Genomic DNA, 23577 nt, shown 5'->3' on the forward strand with positions numbered 1-23577 from the left:
GTAAACGGAGCTTCTGATCATTAATTTAAGCTAGAAAGTACCTTTGTATAAAGTAAATATGTTAGTACATCACAAGTTTTATCATATGGTTAATGATTTAACACAGAACAAAGCTTGCGTATGTCAAAATTTAAAACTGGCTATTGGTTTATTGTGCATAAACAACGTTATTTTCTTACAGTCTGTTACATCACACATATCTTCGTGATATAACACTGCGGTCAATTATTCTAAAAAATACCTACTTTTGCAACCAATTCAAAATTACTGAAATATCTGTGTCATGGTTTGGTTCATTCGTGTCATGGTTAAGTTTATGTTCGACATGGTTCAGTTATGTAATTCTTGTCGTGTATAATGAAGAGTTACTATCTAAATTAACAACAATCGTTTCATTTGAAACACAAAGGGACATAAAAACGCACATACAATGTAGTAATATGTTATAAGTAGATGCATATGATTGCTAAGGAGATAACTATCCACCTGAGATCAAATGACGTAGATGTTAGCAGCTTTTTGTCATCAAAAGGCCTTCAACATTCAACAATGAGCAAAACCATATTTCTTAGCAAGATATAAAAGGTTGCGACAAAATTCAATGTATAGGAATTCCAATTAGAAAATCATCAACCTAATTTCCGTCCAAAATAAAAAGCAAAATATGATACACAGTCACATACGATATTCATGGCATTACAGACACTTAACTTGAGACAGTATATACAAATTATTGTGGAGTAAAACATGTTTGCGGGCTCCTCAACCTCTTCTTCGCCTTAACCATGCAACACATGTAAACTCACCAGATCGGGTTTAAACAAGAAAATCAAGTAGCAGAAACACTAAAGACACAAAAAAGTACTGACATTTAGTGGGACCTAGTTTCAAACAAACAACAAATGATAAAAAGTCATGTTTCTAAGATAGCTTCTTTTAAATTTCAGGATGTTATTCTGCTGCCAATATTTACGCTATACTGAGAATAGTTTGATGGTTTCAGATCTCTGGTTGTCTCTGTTTTACTCATTTTATAGAAACAGGCAGATATAGAGTTTGGCCTATTTAATTCATCCTATCGTTGAAGAATTCATGTTTGTGTTGTTGGTTTGCTGTCTCATTTATGTATTTCCCACGTCATCTTACATGGTCCGAGTACACACTCAGTTATTTCGTAGTGCATTTCTTTTAGGCAATAAATGGAAATAAAAAAAATCCCACCTGCGCTTTCTCCATAAAATTTTTACAGTGTGTTGTACTACTTTTGGGACAAATTATATCAAAATTATAGAAAACTTCATCAGCTTTAACTCAAAATAATGTGAAGAGGGTCTTGAAATCTTTTGACAGCTTCCGAAATGCTAATTTTTGACCTTTTTCAACTGGACCAAATCACTACTTTACATTAAAATTCGTGAATCAAATTTTTTTACAGTGCAGTTTTATCCCCCTTCTTGCTACTTGAGGCATAAAACATAAATAAATAAGTTGGAAGGGGTATAAAAAAAAAATGACAAGTAACACACTGTCCACACTAGGGGCTATATTCGACGATAACTGTGTACTCGGACCACATTTGATATTACCTAGTAAATTGAAATCAAATAAGCAAAAATGATAAACGGCAAATATAGATAGCACAAAAATATCTAAGAAGCTCAAATGAAGTGTACTTGTGATATATATCAACAAACTTACCATCTGTTTATTCTTCGTTCATCTTATAATCCGTTCTGTCCTATTACAAACGATGATTTCTTGTCTAGCCAGTTCTAAATTAAGGTCGTATACAGTTTAAAGGGACGACCATTTGATATTCTGGGGGGGGGGGGGTTGAAAATAAATAACTCAGCCTTGATAATCACAAAAATAAATGGTTTGTTCTGTGGTAGTTTGAAAATATATTACAAAAAAGTACCTGACTTGCAATGCATTGAAAATAAATAACTCAGCCGGTCTAATCCAAAGTATGAGATGGCACCAGATTCTTCATAAGATCATCTTTTCCAACAACAACAAAAAAAAAACGGGAAACACTTCCCAAATTTTTAATAATAAAAACATAAATATTATTTAAATATACTTGAAATGTCTGAAAATTGGGTTCATTTAACTTAAGGTATGTTGTCTCAGGAAACCTTACCTCACATTTATTTTAACAGGGCCGTTACTTCATTAAGGCAAATGCCTCATGTAGGAAATTTCAAAACCAAACGTCTGTCTCCATATTTAATTGTGTTCAAGGCGAGTGCCTTGCAAGAAGTAAGTTCTGACTTCCCTCATACGTAGCCCTGATTTTTTGTGTCTTTTGATCATTGATATCCCTTCTGTATTCTGTTAGTGTTGCATTCATTTTGTAATCTAGTAATTTTTGTTATGAACTTGATCATGAGTTTAAAAAAACAGCAGCCACGACTTAACTATGTGAATTCCAATTTTGCTTTATCATGCACATTGGTCTTTTGATGTTGTCCCTAGAAACTCAAGTCTTGCACTGAATTTATACATTTTGCTTTGAGACCAAAATATTGTCAAAAAATTATTAAAACAAAACTTGCATTTTCAGATTATGAAAGGTTCTTTTGAACACCCAGAAAGCATGATTTTGCATCATTTTGCATCATAGCTTCTTGGGCCTTCAGTGGCTCCAAAAACCCTTAAAAAAAGGTTTGCCAATATTTTAAATAGAGGCAAGTTACAAGTAAACTTTTAAATTAATACTATGTATGTATGCAATACATGTATATGCAGTTGGGAATATAAAAGATTCATTTCTGCAAAGGATGATGATTAATTCTGATTAAATGGTACATAATGACTTGACTATACATGTATTATTTATAATAAACAAATCATCTAAAAATTGTATGTTTTTGAATATCATAAATATAGTTGTGAAAATGAATAATCAGTCCCTTGCTTTAATGAAAATCAAAAATCTTGCTTCAACAGTGCACTAAATGAACAATCTGTCCTCTTAGTTTACAAAAATAAATAACCGATCAAAAACAAATCCTCCAGCCCCCCCCCCCCCTTCCCCCTCACACACACACCCCAGAATATCAAATGGTCGTCCCCTAAATGTACATGTACCAGACAACATAACACGTGGGTCTTTGAATTTCAATTTATTTTTCAATCACATTTAATAATATACCACCTCATACTTAAAACTAGATGTTTAACTTACGTTTTGACGATTAAACCCGCTAAATTTGGTTAAACAGGTTTTTTTCCTTCGCAGACAGTTAATATAAAGTGTAACTTCGTTCAATAACAGGCGCTATCAATGAAATTTTCAGTATTAAAGTGAAACACATATATTTTTATTTCGATCTAAACCATGACAATCTTGACCAAAACCATGACGAATTTCTAGACTCTTAACCAAACCATGTCAATCGCTTAACCAAACCATAGCAATTCCGATATCTTGCTTATTCTGCGTTAATTTCGTGAGACAACAACTCCAATATAGATCGTTTGACCTCCAATACAGATTGAAGCGTCTTATTTGCTTTTTATCTGCTCGTGTGAATAGAACTGAGGCAAAAATTTAGGGAAGCAACATAAATTAACCATGTCAAACTTATCCAAACTATGACAAAATCACTGTACTAAACGCTCCTCGATATGACGACCTTACTACCCGTGAGTGATTTTAAATTCTAAATGAACTGTCTCAGAAAGATGTGACAAATTTTATTGTTTTTGTATAACAAGGTGTTTATTACTTATCAATCTATTTAGTTAAAGATCTCTCTTAAAAACTGAACAAGTATAGTTATCACATTTTTTAAATTATAAGACTATTCAAAAAAAATCTGCAGGTCAAATAAATGATATAAAAACTTCAGAATAAATTACAGACTTCATACATCAAAAAAGCATTGATATTAATATTTGAAAAATATATATAATTTTACAATTTATATGATTAAACACAAATCCTTAACTGTAACACCATAAAAGTACATGTAATTGAAATGTAATTCAAAAGTAATTGAGCATTACATGCTTTTTTCAATGTAATTAATTAAATTACCATTACATGTAATTAAAAAAATGCTCAATTACACATTACATTCAATTACATGGAAAATTGTAATGCATTACACTTAATTACCATTATATTTTTAATTACCCCATCCCTGAGACAAAGAAACACATGATTAATAGATAACAAAAGGCATCAGGTTTAAAATTTAAAGCGCGCCTTAGTATTTCAAAAATTCAAAGTTTTGTTAACAGTTAATTTATAATTATGAACATATTCTACCAAACATGTAACATCAAGTACGCATTACAAAAAAACTACGACTACAGTTAAAATTTCGTGTTCATATTGATCCTAGTCACAAAATGAGTCTATTCGAAAGATATTTCACATATGAACGCGCCTTTCATTGTTCCCCAACAATCATGCCATTGATATTGGTCTGACCTCCTCATGCACAAATATTCTGAAGGAACTGTTCTAGTTGTTGAATCTGGTTGTGTATGATGCCAATTGAAGTAAGATATAACAGAATCATCATTATATCGCCAAGGTGTCTCTGATAGGAGATGCTTTCCTTGAAAAAATATCCAGACAGAAATGTCCAGATGGCCTTAAACACAGAAAGCAGGACATATGACAAATAAAATGCCTAAGTGAAAGACAAGAGTTTGAAAAGGAAGTCCTTAATTTCTGTATTTTCCATTTTTTATGCCATTTTTCTCTATTCTTTACTTTTTTGCCAATTATTCTCTATTCTTTTTATTTTATCACCCAATTATATTCTATTTTATATTTTCTTGGACGATTTTTTTCTGTTCCCTTTTTTGCCTTTTATTCTGGACTTTGTGTCAAGTATTCTCTATTCTGAAATCCCTATCAGGATCGATATTATCCAACTTGCTATGCTTCGAAATATGAATTATTGATACTGTAGGTAACTTTATATCTTGTCGTAAATCTTAAAAGGCATAAACGATTTTTTTTTTGTTTAATCATTAATTTAAGTTAAATAGTGAATTCACCTCGATTTTTGAATAGATGACATATAAAAATACATACGATATGCAGTTACATTTTTGTTTTTAATTGTTAATTGTTTATCGGATTAATTGTTTATTTTTGACTTTTTATAATTTGGATATACGTTAAAATATGCCATGAATCAAATATGAGTCGGTGAACATGAATTTGACAGCTAATGCCTAATATTATTTTATTTTTGAATTGTTTTAAAGTGGATTTAATTATCAACGACAACCAAAAAAAATCGATTTTAAAGACAATGAAAAACGTTATATGAACAAGAAGTGTGGTCGATCTTGTATGAGTTTAACAATAACTTTCGTGCCAGAATATGCAAATACATTGTTTATATCATCATAATTTCAGACCACAAATCATACTAATATTTTGGTGAAATGTCTACCGTATATAACTGGTATTAATACATTTTATTAAAGATTTGCATACACGCATATATACATACATTATTACAAGACTTTCAATTATTATTTTGCCAACCGGCAGTTTAAATCTAAGATTGCCAAGGGAAGAGGTCAACCAGAAGCAATTATCTTGACATCATGGTATGTAATAAACCAATACTTTAAAATTATTCAAATGCTGAAACAAATTGAACCTTATCTAGTATTATTTTTGTTCTTTAAATTAGATAAAAGCTTGGTAGAAAATAAGTAGTATTATTGCATAGCAATATAATATTTCCCAAAGAAAGTAACCAAATGGAAGCGTGCAAAAAATTCTAATATTCCACTAGTGCAATACATTTTCAAAATGCATGACGTCATTATCGACAAAATCTTAGTTTAAACCAATCTATACTTTTAAATATTATATTGCTATACAATAAAAGGGTTATTGCATGAATATTTGGGAATATTGTCCTCGTAGAACATATATTGCACTCGCAAGCTCGTGCAATATAAAATTCGCCTCGGGACAATATTCCCCAATATTCATGCAATAACCCTATAATATTGCACTAGTGCAATACATCTTCAAAATGCATTACGTCATCAACAACAAAATCTTAGTTTAAACCAATTTTTACTTTCAAATATTATATTGCTATACAATAAAAGGGTTATTGCATGAATATTGGGGAATATTGTCCCTCGTAGAATATATATTATACTCGCAAACTCGTGCAATATACAATTCTACTCGGGACAATATTCCCCAATATTCATGCAATAATCCCTATATTTTATAAAGCAAAGTATACAAACCAAGGTGATTCACGATATGTTGTTGTTTTTCTTGTGAATCAATTTTCATGAGTTCACCGCCTTCTGATTCACATAGTGGACTGTAATCGGCATATACCAAGAAGTTATTATATAGATGTACTTTATAGCAACTGTTGAATGCTTTGCTATATACATAACCAAGAGCTTCTGGACATCTTTCTACCAAAAAAAAAAGAACATGTATATGCAGTATTGCGTTAGATCGGGATTGAACAGAGATGTTTGCAAACATTTGCTTGTTACTGTATAAGTCGCAAGGTGAATAGTACATTTGCTTAACTTTATACTTTTATCGCGTTTGACGATATTTTCCTTTAAAACTTCAGTTGTGTATTCTCGTGTCTCGAATAGTCATAATGAAAGTAGAAGTATTGACTGATGTGCAAATTATTTTAATTATTAGTATAACTCTAAGAATAATTTTCTGAAGCAGACATTTGTTGACCACATCAAATGTTTCAACGTAGCAGTTAAGCAAACCAAAAGAAAACGAATATATACAAAATGCTATAATCGTTATATCTATATTTTTATTCCATTTTATTTAATATTAGGAAGATTTTGAATGATTGCAAAAACGGAACTATCAACAGAGATTGCGAACGTATTTCGTTGATTTGATAATTAAAGAGAAAAACACACGTTCTTAATTTGAAAATAAAATAATACCTTATTTCTTAATGTCATATAAAATATCATAGCCATCAAACCATCACAGTAATTTGCAACTTCAGTTTAGATCAACTGTGACTCCTCTTACACTCTGTCAGGATATGTCAGCAGTTCTGTTCTAGAACATCATTGGTACAAATACAAGATTTAAATCCTGGTAGCTATGATGAGTTTTTAAAAAAATTTCTTCCGCCACCTTTTTAATATTGTTCAACTAATTAATTTGTTTATTTCTATTATTTCTTTAATTATACGTGTTTTTGTCATTTATTTTTTAAATTATTATATTCATTTCTTTTTTTTTCCCTTTTCATGTTGTAAGTATTTGGAATGCAAAGTACGTGTTTATCCAAGAAAACAGATTACAATTTTTGACTGCTGAGCCATCCACCGTTGTGACACTCTTTCATACTACGAACACAATATGGAAAAGAAAAAACTTTTTGATTTAGGAAAGTTATTACTAAAACATTAAAAAATTAAAATATAAAAATAAAGAAAAAATAATTTCTTACCATCAAGTACTAAATAATAACTCCATCCAGTACTTCCATATCCTAGAGTAGAGGGTTGAACTACGTAACCATTATTGACGCCTACACACAATTGTGTTGTTTTGTGGTAAGAAATAGACATGCATCCATCTAGAGCAGCACAGTCGAGGGAACATTTAATCAAAGTTTGATTTTTTAACACAATTGTATTGTCATTTATGAACCAATCTTGCAAAAACAATTGCTTTTTTGCAGTAAAAACAATCACATCAGCATACAGAAGAGGCAATACGAATATGAATACAGTAATTTTCATCATATGATACATTTACAATCATGTATATGAAATTGTTTGTATATTCGATAACTATTTGAGTTTTCAAAATATTAATTTGTAAGTCATCAAAATAAGTAACACAAATCTATACAACTGTATACAATAGTTTGTCAAAATATATGAAGATACCTTTACTCCTCATGGATAATGAAGGTATATATTAGATAATGCAAAATCAAAACCTAAATACTGTTTTCAAAGGTTTCCTAGCAATACGTTATGTATCGTCTTATCCCTTGTTATCATTTAGATCACATTTCGTTATATAACAGTTAACTGGAAAGAGAATAATATAAGTTGCAAAACTTGTTTCCCAATCCACTATAACTACACATGTTCAAATAAAACAACTAGCTGACACACAGCTACGTTTAAATGCTTTGCTTCGGTAAATACATAATCAAGGCTAATGCGTCTTACGTGAAGAAATCTTAGTTCAAATTTTGTACCTTATTGTTGCTTGCTACATTCCAAGGGATTAATCATCAAAGCTAATCCTGTTAATGTGAATAACTCTTTATTCCAGTTTTGTATCTTACTGTCATCAAAACCAAACCAATTTGTATTATTCTAATTTATTGATTTAAATGTTGTCAATACAATAAATTACTTTTCTAATTCTTTAATTCTATTTCATTTTCTGATTAATTTCAAAAACTAATAAAACATTATTGATAAAATAGATTAAAAAAATGTGCTGTCCTGTTTGAAATAAAAAAGGAATACCAATAACGACACATTAGTTGGTAAACATAAACCGTTGTCATCAACATTTAGCACAAAGTTGAAAGGAGGATATTGTAATCTCTTTAATGAAAAATGTATCTCCAAATAATATCATTGTGCCGTAGGCCGTGATTGTTTTTATATGCTTTGCTTCGAGTCAAATAGTTAAGATCTGCCAATTAACGAATAATTTAAGAAACAGAAACAGTAAAGATATCATTAGAGCTAAACATGTCATACAGCTGTGTAAATCCAATAAAGATAAATGAGGAAAAAGATCAGTATGCAATGTCATCATTTATTTTACTGTTCATAACATATATCTAAAGAATTTTGAATTACAAAATAAATAAATACATTTTGGTTTAAAGTTTTGAAGTTTATGATTTTATTCCTGTCAACGTACTATATTTCGGAGTTGCAAAATATCAGGTTTTCTTAAGACTGGTTGTTGCGTCTTAACCGTAAATCCCTTGGATGTGTACAGACTGATATTTTAGTCTAGGAGAACACGATTTATTTGTAAGTTGTAATTACATTTGAAGTTGCTTTCGGTTACTGTGAGGTTTCGCTGTCATTTATTTCAATTTTATTTTACTCGGTGCTTCGTTTTAATGAGTCGAATCATTTTTGCTAATTTCTGCAGTTTGATCCTATATTATACGATAACACCCACTGTCCTATGTTAGGAGATGACGGTTCACACACATAACTAATCCTGCCATATTATGTGTGACCTGTCCAAGGTCAGTAGCATGTGATTCGATGGTTGCTGTTGGTAACTGTCAGTAATGTTTATTTTTCGAGTATGTCTAATTTCGGCGTTATGTTTTCTCGTTTGAATAGTTTCACATTTTGCCATTTTGATAGGTGACTATGCATAATGGTTTTTGTTCATTGTTGAATGCCATACGGTGTCAAAAACTGCTTATTTCAACGATTTTTTGGGGGGAAAGTTGGTTGTTTCATAATGTTTTTATTAACTGTCCATAGCACATGGGTTTGTTGTTATATTGGGAACATGTGTTCATGTTTACAATAATATTTGAATTATTTTAGAAGAACAATAAGTCACCTGTACAAAGTTAGGAGTTAAAAGTTTCTTTTTATGATAGCACGGATGGTCATTCGCGGTAAAAGTTTACATTGAAAATACATTTTCATAGTTTGACCATTCGAAGCTCAGTCTTAGTGCAGTAAAGTTTGCTGCACTCATCTAGGCGAACTGTCTTTCATAGATGTGTGTTTGAGTTTTTGTTCATAAATACTTTATTTGCGTTTGAGGCCGCGAATAAGAAAATAATGCAACATACCAATTCTCCTTTTTAGAATGACCAAAGTTAATTCATTTAGTTTACCACCTTATTTTTGGTAAATCAAATATATTGCAAAAAGAAAATTCGAAGGGATACTGTTCACATTTATAAAATATACCGAAAGAGAAAATCTCTAATGGGTAAAATAACTGGAATGTTTTATATATTCTTTACGATAACTATCTTTTGCATTCTTACAATTCTTTTTCTGTTTATCCACATTATTATTACTCATTATTAAGTATATACTAGGTAGTGAGTGCATAACATACAATTTGACAGGTTGACGTATTTCCAAGATCAACTGCAATTCCTCCGGTTTTGTAAATTGTGAATAAGGATCGTGTTGCCCAATATTCAGTAATGTTGTGTTATGTGTTTTCGTGGGTTTATTTTTATTCTTTTCAAGGTTTTGTCAGTTTTTCTCCGATTTCATTTCTCCATACTGTTGTCCCTTTAGGGACATACTTGATATATGTGATGACAATCATTAATACTCTGTATTAACAGCTTGCACTCAACAGTACTAAACTGTTTCCGTTTTAATTTTGATTTATCACAGTAAATAATCTTAATTGTATACCATCAGCTCCGAAAATGAGGAATTTAAAAAAGTTGTTCATAATCTTGCAATAGTCATTCATCCATTGAAATGCTTTGAGCAAAAGAAAGCGATAATGACATTGCTAAGAACAGCACGAAAAACAAAACCAACTGTTTGCAAAGCACATCAGAAGTGCTGCGGAAGTGCAACTACATTCTAAGAACAATATATGATGACAGTGGAAAAATCATTCAATATAATCGTATGAAACAATTATTAATAGTATATTCATATCACTACAGAAATGTTTTGAAAGTCATGGCTTCATTTCATACGTACAAATTCCAAAAAGGTTTGCGGTTTGTTGTCTATATCTTTCTACAACTGATTAATTCAAGTATAAGGTAAACAGATGTGTTCTGCATGTTTCGCATCAAAATATTAGAAAAAAATTGAAAGGAAACACGGATATTCCCTTGGGTACGCAGGTTTTTCTAAACGCGGGATATTTTTTTTGTTTTGTGACGAACATTTAAATTTAATCGTGGTTTCTATGATGAGTTTATTATCAAGGATCGAACGTCAAACCTATGTCATCTTTTGATGTTTTTGTTGAAAATGCATGAAATTGAAAATTTGATCCCTACTTCTTGAATCCCAACGACTTTTGACTTGGTTTGTATTACTTCTGCGTCAAGCAAGGACAAATATGGTGCTGTTAAAAATTCTAGATAATTTATATCTTTTTTTGTAGTGTAAAATTATGAAAATACCCGTTGAGAACAGAATGTAATCGGTATTTAGTTTTAGTTTATGGACTTCCATTAGGTTTCAATTTTCACAAAATTATTAAATTAATTGGATTAAAACAGGCAGTACTAAATAATTTTTTTTTCGAAATTCGGAAAATCTATCAAACATTATACCCTTGATACGTTAACATTTCCAGTCAATACTATCATACGTTCAATAGTTAAATCATTGGTGTACTGGAGGTAACTGTTGTTACTAATTTTATAAGAACACATAGGTTTTAACGAAAGAAAACAAAACTGTCAAACAGAAACGAATCAAAGGTCAAAATTAAGTAAACATATTTCAGATCATTTTTTCCCCAAACATTAAGGCTTCGTTTAAGGAAGTAATCACGTGAATATAAATTTCCATTATTTTATTCTATCAGGTAAATGCATGTCACTTTGGCATTGCTGATATAAGTATACTTTATAAAAGATAACACATGTTAAGAAATAATATAGATTTATTGGCCAAGTACAATCACGGCTTCTGTCGCTTACCAACCCATAAACAAAAGGGTCTTTTGGTAACCGTAATTTAAACTTGCAAATCAAATCTTTATAATAGAATAGATAATGGAAATTGAAATGAAACTAAAATATAATGAAATAATGAATTAATAGTGTGCTGAGTTGAAACCTAACAACGGATGTCCAAATCAACATGAGAAACTACGTTTGAAGTGTGAATGGCGATTAAATGGATTAATGTTTTAAATAAATGATGAGAAATCAAGATTATCGGTACTGGTACAGCCTATAAAGTGCGCCACTAAACAAATTCGAAAGTTTCTGTCATAACAGAATGTTTCGCCAATTGTTACTTCAAACCAAAACTGTAATATAAATTATTCTTATTATAACTTTTAAATAATGTACGTTCAAAAAGACACTAAAAACTAAAGCATGACAATCTGTCCGTTGTCTAATAACAAGCTAAGTTTAAACAGAGGTAATTCGCGTTTTGCGACAAGTGATACTCTTAGCCTACAATTGCTTTTTCCCGCATTTCGTTTTAGTATAGCGTGAAAATATTGTATTGACGGGTACGGGTCGTATGAATATATAATAGGGTCACTTATACTGACCAATGGGTGTATTTTCTGGTAATAATGCATAGGTTCGCTTTCTAGCTGTCGTGGAATGAGTTAACACTCAACTTAAATAGTGGATGTATATACGACGATCTTTTTTGATGATCGCATTTTGATTTGCCAATACACAGATATGTATTTTGTTTAAGGTGTAGGTCCAGGCACCTGACCTTGGAGATGGGATCACGCACTTGGCATCGATTGACACTGGTTTCTAGAGCTTTTTGATCAATTATATCGTTTTTTATTTTTATTTGTTCCTGGATGGCCCGCCCTGATCATGACCGTCTATGAAGGGTAAATTTAGTCAAAGTTGTTTTGGCTTTGTTGTATTTGGGATAATATATACATAGGAATTGTACCATTTTGAATTATGTATGCATTGCAATAATAATATTTGTGGATATTTATAGAATACAATACGGCGTCAATCGAGCATCACGGACTGTCGGCAAACTAAGATCATGTTTGCGTTTTTTTATATTTGGCACGAGTATGTCGTTAATATTATGACTTTCCTGTACAATGTGCTTTGTAATATATTTGTGTTTTAAACAAGATGAAAATCAAACATATTTCCGACCTCGACGTATACTAATGTGGATTCGTTATTATTGGAGTACAGTTTTTTGTGTATTTCGTAGGTACTTATGAACCACGATAATAATTTTTTTGGGGGTTTGTTTGCAGACTTTAACAAAACCGCGCAATCAAATATCCACGTACATGCACCTAAATGAATTCCCAGTATTGAAGAACAAATTGTCAACAAATATATAACCAAAGTAAGCAGACTCAATGCCCTAGAAAGAAGTCACCAAGTAAGCTTTACACCGTGATATGTGAAAACAAACTACTGACCTGGTTCTACAACATGACAAGGTATTTACCAATCAGTAAAGGAGAGAACACATTTCACTTATATAGCAACCTTTCAGCCAAAGTAACCAAATGACATTTGGAGGGCAAAACTCTTCAAAAAATGTCAACCCTTAGCCCCCCACCAACCCCATGCCAACTACAAGTTATGAAAGAATAATCAATTAAACAGAAACAAACATGCAAATGTCATCAAATCAAAATCAGAACAAACAAAAACAAAAACAAAACATAACATTTGAATAGTCATTTGTTTCTGGTTTACACTAGTTTGTGTTTAATCATCCACTGTTAATCTCTAACAGTGGATTAATTAAAAGAACATACAATAACGATAAGTTTAGGAAATAGGAATTGACTCATAAATAGAGGAATGATAGTGACTCAAACCTTGACTTTTTAGGGTTTTTCACTTGTTTTATTCGAGAGTCACTGATAAGTATTTTGTAGACGAAACGTGCATCTGGCGTACATAATTTTAATCCTGGTATGTATGATGAGTTATGTATTGCTCATAGTTACTGACGGCAAGCTTAAGGTACTAAAACTGCTGACAACAAATCGTCCCGTTATTCTCTAATATCGGTTGCTGTATTTCACACAATAACAACGTTATCAGAAATACAGAAATATACGATCATTGTACATGTAATGCCCCAAAACAACCTGAAAAACAAATCAAATACAGAAAAACAGCACAACAACAAAAATAAAACACACAATGTTTACTCTATTTAGTAACCATTATGAATGGGTTGACATATACGTAATGTCTGTCTCTGCTTACTAGCGAACATTTTTTTGAAGTCTTTAATCTGTAAGTACCAGCATTATCATGTAGTCTATTAATTTACCAATTGTGTGCTAACCCGTATGTGACATTTACAAAGCATGTGAATCGTGAATAGTAGGTCGACACAGCCGGTCATTGGAGTTCATGCGATTCCCTCGGTTTGTATTCGTACATACGAAAATGCCTGTACCAAGTCAGGAATATGACAATTGTTCATTTGTTGTTATCCATTCGTTTGATGTGTTTGAGCTGTTGATTTTGCCATTTGATTAGGGACTTTCGTTTTTGAATTTTCATCCGAGTTCAGCATTTATGTGACTTTACTTTTTCCTTGATCTGTCATCTTTGTTGGTTAGGAGGTTTGGATATCGCTAATCTGCTGTTAACTAAATTTTAGACAAGACGATGATTTGAAGGTCAATTGCTTTTTTTAAGTTCATGAATAATAGTACCTGCTTGTTATTAATATTTGCATAGCCGTGTTTACTTTTCTATTTATTTAAACACAACTATATATACTCCCTCCTGTAATTATTATTTCAATTTTGGCATTGCAAAAGGCCTTGGTTTGTTTGCAGATTATTTATGTCGTCTTTACGTAAAATATAGTGAATGTGTATTAATTGATATATTAGTCTGGACATAAATGGTTCATTTATTAGCAAGATTTAGCTTTGAAATAGCAATCAGTAACAAGTAGTACTCTTAAATCGGTTTCTAGTGAGTTTAATTTTGTCTTTTTGTCTGATTTTTTGTTGCTGATGCATACGTGATGATTCACGTATTCTTACAACTAAATTGACCTAGGTTGCATGTTTTTAGGCGCTCACATATACCCGCCACAAGTTGAGGTCATTTAAGGCCTCATAACATATTGGTTTGGCTACTTGTTGAATGCAATACAGTTATCTAAAATTGTCTACAGTTTACTTTTCTTCAGAGCCTTATATCTCGATCACAAAGCACAAAAAACCTTACTGTGGATTTATTAATTTTCTAGGGTACCAGTTTTCATGGATTGTAGAAAGGTCTATATACAAGTCGATAGAAAAGTTGTAATTCGATCATAATTTAAACTGGTTAAATTCATGGTTGACCTGTAACGACAAACTACAACAAAATTGGTACCCAATGAATACAAATGAATCCCCAGTAGTAAACCAAACTAGAAAATGCTTAAAATTATGAATGTGATAAACCAAATATTACTTATTATAAGGCATTTGGTAACACCGTTCCAGTGTAGTAGAGTGTATGTCATGTGTACTGAGTTGTTGTAAACATTTGTTTAATTAGACCATTCTAAGTTTACCTACGGTTTCTGCGATTTCACAAATTGGCACTTCATAATTGATTATTTATAACAACCAGTATAACTTTTAAACAGAAGGGAGATTAGGTTTTTCTTAAAAACACAACTATCCAAGGTGAGACTCTTTTTGTTTTACAAAATATAAAACTGATGATTACTTTGATTTCATAAGACTCAAAAAAGTGTAGCAAAAATACCTTACTCCAACTAAAACTACCTCTGCTTTGTCAGTTTCTAAATGTTTCTAAGTATTAGTAAAATTATAAAGCTCAGATACTACATTTTGTTTGCGCCTTTTACATCCAACGAACTTCATATGATTTGGTTTTGATTTATTATGATAATAAAGAACTAACTTTAAACAAAATGATGAATTGGGGTCCAAAAACAAATACATATGGTCTGATATTAGTTTAACTTTGTATTGCTCGTCAGAAATACCCAATTAAACGCGTGGTTGCTTTGCTTTGCTTTTATCATATTTATCCAATTTCTCTGACGTCAGTCTATTGTTTCTAGCTGTTGATATTATTATTTAATCTGAAGACAATGGCAATAAACTTACCATATAACTTCTTTCTTTTATTAGCTTATAAACTTTCTTATTTCACAAAAACAATATAAATTTTGCTAAGCTTTAGTATTTATTTCCAATTGACTCTTCGACAGTAAAAATGCAACAGTCATGGATTTATGAGTTTGAACAGCGGTATACTACTGTTGCCTTTATTAAACACAATGCTTTTGTCATCAAGATTCTTTTTTTAGTACCAATTAAACCAATTAAGTTTTATTTGTGAAAGGTCTTCGGGCATAAAGTATTTATGTTTTATTGATGTTTGTGTTATGAATGAAAAGTTTTACCTCGTAAATTATCTTGTATCAGACAGTGGAATCAAATAAAAAAAGTGTTTGGAATTAATGTTTTCTTTCTTAGTATTTCACTCTTTAAAAAGTAAAATTATAAAAATACCGAACTGCAATGAAAATTCAAAACGGAAAGTCCTTTATCAAATGGCAAAAAAGCTGAAGCATATCACAAGAATGGAAAACAACTGTCATATTCCTAATGTGATACAGACATTTTCTTATGTAAAAAATGATGGATTAAACCAGGTGTTATATTTAGCTAAACCCCTCGGTTGTTTGACGGTCGTATAAAATTTCATGATATTAAGAACAGTGTGTGAGCAAAACAAAAGGATATAATTATAAAAAAAATGGGTTTAAGGTCGTTATTTTAATTGTCGACGATATAACCGATACGCCCCCTCTAATTTGTCAATCTTCATGCAAGAAAATTGGTACCGTTAATTTTATTACTACCACTGGGTCGATGCCTCTGCTGGTGGACTATTAGTCCCCGAGGGTATCACCACCCCAGTAGCCAGTACTTCGGTACTGGCATGAAAATACGGATTTTTTGTGTTATTAAAATTTACTGTTACAAAATAATAGAAATTATTATAAATTAAGGAATGTATCTCCCTCATGCAAAGCTCTGATTCCTTTCACGGATTTGGCTATACTTTTTGGACCTTTTGGATTATAGCTCTTCATCTTTTATTTAAGCTTTGGATTTCAAATATTTTGGCCACGAGCATCACTGAAGAGACATGTATTGTCGAAATGCGCATCTGGTGCAAGAAAATTGGTACCGTTAATTTTATTCTGTTTATATGCATATTTCCAGATTGTCTTCGATGAGATACTCTTTTTTTTGGGGGGGGGGGGGGGGGGGTGATATTAAAATACATGAGGCGGCATCGATTGGATATTATTAAATATAAGAAATAAAACTCCCTATGATTACCATGGTTCTGAAAGAAGTGAGATAACAGTAGAAACGGTGTATTGGGATTGATAATTATTTACGTACATAGACAAAAAATACATCTCTAATATCATGAATATTACAGGAAAAAAAATCACATATCAATTGCTTTCTTTTAATTAGTACAAATCATTTGGGGGTCTTGAAAATTAATATTACTGTTGATTCATTTATTTTCGTGGATACCAATTTTCGTAGTTTGAGGATACCTTTCATTTTCATGGATATTTGATTTCGTGGTTTTGCAAAAGTCTGCATACAAGCCTATAGAACATAAGTAATTCGTTGTACATTATAATTCGTGGTTCACGGCCGGTAACCAGGAAATCCACAAAATTGGTATCCAACAAATAATAATGAATCCACAGTAATTTTTAATTCCAATCACAAATATATGAATCAAATAAATCTATATAACAATTTTATTTGCATCGTTGCCTTGTCAACATAATTATGACAAACATCAATAAAACTCGTTAAAATGTTTGGTGTACCTGTCAGATTTATGCATTTTTAGCTAGACTACTTAGTCCTTAAGAAACACATGACAACAAACTATATAATGTTACTTCAAAGTCAGTTATTTTGACACATTACGGCTTAATAATAATTTAATGTATATCGAATTTTATATTTTGAAATGCTTAAAAAAAGACGAATTCCTGTGTAATAGACCGTCAATAGATACCAGGACTAAATTTTGTTTATACGCCAGACGCGCGTTTCGTCTATAAAAGACTCATCAGTGACGCTCGAATTCAAAAAGTTGTTAAGGGTATAGGATACAGTTTTGGTCCCGTATTTACAGTTTGATGAAAATTTCCATATAGGCTTTTTTTTGCCTGATCAAATCAAATATGTAATAAAAAAATATACCTCCATATATATATATATATATAATTTTTTGCTGTATATTTATCAAAATTAAAAAAATTGCACTATTTACAGTTTTATAAAATTTGGTCCTCATAATATCCCTGCAAAATGAAACAAAATGTCATTTTAAAAATAGGGGTCCATGCACTCGTTTTCAAATTAAATCAATTTAAATGATTAAAATCAGTCGAAAAATGCATCTTTTTCCGACATGTCATAGTTTGACGTCGCGAAAATAACATTTTACGTTAGCAACGTCATTACCTCCCCTGTAACTGTATCGTATGCCATTAAAAGAGCAAATTAAGGTTCGAAGTTGAAGAGCAGTACGGACCAAAATTCCTAAAAGTGTTGCGAAATACAGCTAAGGTAATCTATGCCTGAGGTAGAAAAGCCTTAGAATTTCAAAAATTCTAAATTTTGTAATTAGTTAATTTATAAATATAACCATATCAATGATAATTCATGTCAGCACAAAAGTGCTGACTACTGGGCTGGTGATATACTCGGGAAAATAAATCCCCACCAGCAGTGGCATCAACCCAGTGGTTGTAAATAAACTCATCATAGATATCAGGACTAAATTTTGTATATACGCCAGACGCGCGTTTCGTCTACAAAAGACTCTTCAGTGACGTTCGATTTCAATATATACTTAATGTGTTTTATTGATAAAATAGCCTTGTGTTACTGCAGTTGATATACATAAAGTTCTCTTGTTACCGTATATTGGTTTATATTGGTTGTATTTTTATTTTGGTTTATTTGGTGCCTCAAATGAAAGTGCCAAAACTAAACACACGAAAATAAAGCGAACACTTAAATCGAAACGCCAAAAAATGCGTACCGGTACGACAACATCGTTATGGTAATTGTTAAGGAAAATATTTTGTGTTAGTATATCTTCCGTATATTTCCTACAATTCTACTAATAGCCAAATCTGCAAATTAAGATGATTAAAATTTATTTCATACATGTATGATACATTGTATTTGTAAAAAATAATAATCTATTAAAAAGTGGTTTTAATATTTAAGATTTTATTTCACATTTTCTTTCAGCTTTCACGTGTATACTTATCCGTATATATTTTCGAAAGAAAATCAGTTAACTGTATTGAGAGCGCACCGAGTCAATGCTAACAATGTAGTCTATTTGCAAAAGGCGACCTTCATTGAAGGTTGCAATGTGAAGTACGAAATTAATATAAAAAAAGAAGATGTGGTATGATTGCCAATAAGATAACTATCCACCAAATATCAAATAAAGTGGATGTAAGCAGTTAGAGGCAACCGTACGGCCTTCAACAAAGAGAAAAAATCATACCGTATGGTAGGCTATAAAAGGCCACGACAAGAAAAATACAAAACTATTCAATTCAGAAAACAAACGGCCTATTTTTTAAGAAAACAATTTATGAAAGACAAATATGACAATCATGAACCAACGACCAACTCTGAACTACAGCCTCTTGACTTGGTACAGAGACAAAAAGAATGTGGCGGGGTTAAACATGTGTATGATTGCCCAACGACCTTACTTGGGACACTGGTGTAACAGCACAACATAAGAACAAACTATAACAATCAGTTGAAAAAGGCTTAACTGATCAGATCGGTACAAAGTTCGATATTAAGTTTGTTAGGTCAATTTACATACCAAAAAAAACAATTCTGAGAACCACTAATGAAACATATTATTGCAAGTTCATACCCGGAAGTTGGCAATGCGTTTGACTGCACTTTTAATTGACTAGATCTTTCACTTTTTATGTCGAATGGCAATGGTGTTCACTGATCACTCCGGATTCCATCTTCAATAATAAACACTGACCGCTACGTTATACCTGTGAGGGGAGTGGTTCTAGATACAGTGTATGGGGTATGTTCCAAGGCTCTTAAAATACACTTAATTTAGACAGAAACCCTTCCATACCATTATGACGCCACAAGGCTTGCAAATAAATTAACAGTAGATCTCACGACGGTACGTTTCACATGTACCCTTGGGTTCGGCACTCCAACTTTGTTTTTAAAGTAACACCGCGTGTGCCACTTGCGTTGGATCAGGTCCATCTATGTGCTACGCTCTATAAAAGCAAGAAGTGCTTCTAACTTCATACTATTCGTACAACCTTTTGGTTTCTGCCATTACTAATCTAAGCCACAAAGTCAGACATCAATAAACTCTCTAAGTGCAAAATATCTAGATGGAGATTACAAATCCAACCAATTGAGTAAAAATCCAAAATATAAACCAATTCAAACTATAGTAACTAACCAACATACTACACAACTGCCTTCATATAAGCCTAAAACTAGTATAAACCACCGATTAAGAACAAAATTTGTACAAACTAGTTATTCAGAATGCAGCACATATTTGAACTGTTGCCACAAAAGTAGAGAACAATATTGGTATTCAAACAACTACAAACACACATAAAACACACAAATACACAAAAACCCTAAGAAAATACAGCAAGATAAAACGTTTTTAGTATACCAGTCCAAAGAAATCGTCACTGATTAAAACTTCCTGTTCTGAAAACATTTCAATACTACCACTAACATCAGACTTTTCAGCATTAACATTGGCTTTTATCACTTTATAAGGACATTTTGCTCGTACATGACCAGTTTGACTACAGTTAAAACACTTCTTTTGTTTACGTTTCCTCTGACACTTCAAGTATTTTTTGACAAATTTAGACAATACTTTATAGCCTGAACAAACAATTTCAGAAAAAGTTAAACTTTTGCAACTAGATTCAATTTCAACACTTTCCAAAATAAAATGGCCAATTGTAAGACAAACTGTTTCATAATCAAGTGCCAAAAAAATGTCATCATCCAAACAATTCGGGTGCTTCAAAGAGACATTTTTCCCCATTTCGCTTTCAAATTTTTAAATCAACAAATCAACAAAATACAAATTTAAATCAAAATTACTCTCTGGATATGCCTTGTGTGCCAAATTTTTGAACCGCTGACCAAACTCAAAAATGTTTTCACTTTCCTTTTTTACAATTTGTCAATTCAATTTTGAAATATGCTTCTCTTTCCTTTGGGTTAAACCTTTGAACCAATATTTTTTTTTCAAATACAAATAATCTTGCATATGTTTTTTCTCGAGAAAACGTAGAACTGTCTGAGCCTCACCTCTCAAATTAATGATAAGCTGACAAGCCATTTCAAACTCAGTCCACTGATTCCATAATGAAACAGTTTCAAAATGTAAAATATAATCTGCACCTTCAATGCTGACACCATCGAGCAAACAAGGTTTTTTAATGACCAGAAATAAATTAATAAAATGAACAAACTATCAAGAAAAAAAATACTCCAGTACAACTGCATCCGCATTGCAGGACCAAATGATACAGTGTATGGGGTATATTTCAAGGCACTTCAAATAATACTCAAAGCAGTAAAACGAAATAATAATTTAATGAAAAGAAAGTAAAGAAATATTCAATTCAACATTTAACACATCAAAACATTAAATAATAACATTTAGACAGAAACCCGTCCATACCTTTATGCAAACACATGTCAATTAGCCATCAAGACGCCACAAGGCTTGCTTAAGGAGCTTAACATCTGACATATACACTTGATCGTCCAAGCGGAACTTGAGTGTTTTAATCTTTTTTTACCTGACATAAAACGAAACGAATGTAAATGACTGAAGCCGATATTGAATCAATCGTTAGAATTATTATTCATTAATTACAATAAATAAAAGGATAAAGATAATTATGAAACATTCATAATAATTGAATGCAAAGCAGATGACCCTTATCAGAGATTTTTCAGAACTTTTTCGTTGCGCGAGTGATTTCATAATTTATATTGACTGACCTTTGTCAATATTTGTGTTTGTGTATTGATTGTATTTGTCAATGTTTTGTATCTGCACTTGTGTACACTGTTCAAAATATCTAGTTTATACAAATCCCATACCGTATTTCGTGCATTCAAAATAAATGACGACACACTTGACCTCAGGTGAGTCGAACCTCGGATAAGTCGAATACTTTTGTCCAGTATCTTCGACTTCCAAAAAACGAGGTTCGACTGATTGTTGATTTAATTTACTACAACAATATCCCTATGCAATGCTTATTTCTGATATTAAACATGTTAAAAAATTAGTATGAATCTTCATCCTCTATTGAAAATGTAATCGAAAAGTTTTTTTTTCTTTGAACTTACAATAACATTGAGAATGGAAATGTTCATTAACTTCTTAAGTACTGAGATCACTAAAGCTGTGCAAAACAGAAAGAAATATGAAGTTCGTCACACTAAAAAAAATAGTGTTAGCATAATGTCATCTTACATAAGAATAGTCACGTTCAGAGTAGAGATTTAAAAATCTAGGAACCTTGTCATGTATTGTCGTATTCATACCAAAACGTTTTTCGTTATCGTGCAATTTGGTCGTGCAATTTCGATATAATTGCACATATTAGATTGTTTGATTCTGTTTAAATTATTCTAAGCGTTCAAAGAGGCGGGCTGATTTAGATTTTGACATACTTGAAAGACATCTGTCTATAAAACGGCGTCTTATACTCTATATGTCTTATTTTTTAATAGTTTTTTCGTTGTGTTGCTGGCTCATTGACGTTTAACCAACAAATTCGTTTATCCACGCGTACTAAGTTATTTTATTACATTCCTTGCAATGAACTACAGTGATTTCCCAGTGAAATAAAAACCAATTATTTCACATTTGAAATAAACACTGACTTCATAAAAGATATTGTACTTTACATGCTCTACTTTAATTCCATTTAAAAGCCAGTTGTCAATGTAAGGAAAGGAATAACTAATCAAAGAATTTAAACACCTAAAAATATTAAACACGTGACCGAACAACACTGATAATTAACTAATGCGATAGTCGCAATCATGAATTATTGTGTTGTTCGGTCATTCGTTGAATAGTTTTCTTCATTTGAATTCTTCGGTTACTTTTTCTATAATTATCAGTTAATATATAATTGTTGCACTTGGTATGTCAACTTATTTACAATATATGATTGACGTCTACTTAACAGGTAACATTAGGTCACAAATTAAAAAAAAAAAGATAATGTTTATGTAGTAAAGTTCTAATTTTTATATTTTGTCACAGCATGATTCTATTCAATTTCCTTTTCACATAGGAATGCGCCTTTCATGGTTCCCCAACAGTCATTCCATTGGTATAGTTCGGACTTTTTCATGCACAAATATTCTAATAGTCCAAAAACTGATACATCTGGTTGTGTAGGATGCCAATTGAAGTAAGATATAACAGAACCATCGCTATACCGCCAAGGTGTCTCTGAGATGAGATGAGTTCCTTGGATGACTATCCAGTTAGAAATCTCAAACTGACCTTAAACAGAAAAGCATGACCATTTATTAAGATAAAAATGTATCAAGTTGCTATTATCTAAATGAATTCTGCATCATAATACACAATTTGTTTCTAAATTTATCAGCATTTCATATATGGCTAGCACTGATCTTTTTGGGGTCTATTCTGCAACGAACAATAGGCGGCCGTTGTTCAACATTCGTAAAGCAATTTGCATTAAACAAACGCAACAACAATACCTTAGGAAATCGAATGGACT

Source organism: Mytilus edulis, chromosome 7, assembly GCF_963676685.1.
Source record: "Mytilus edulis chromosome 7, xbMytEdul2.2, whole genome shotgun sequence".
In the NCBI taxonomy this organism is placed as follows: Eukaryota; Metazoa; Mollusca; class Bivalvia; order Mytilida; family Mytilidae; genus Mytilus; species Mytilus edulis.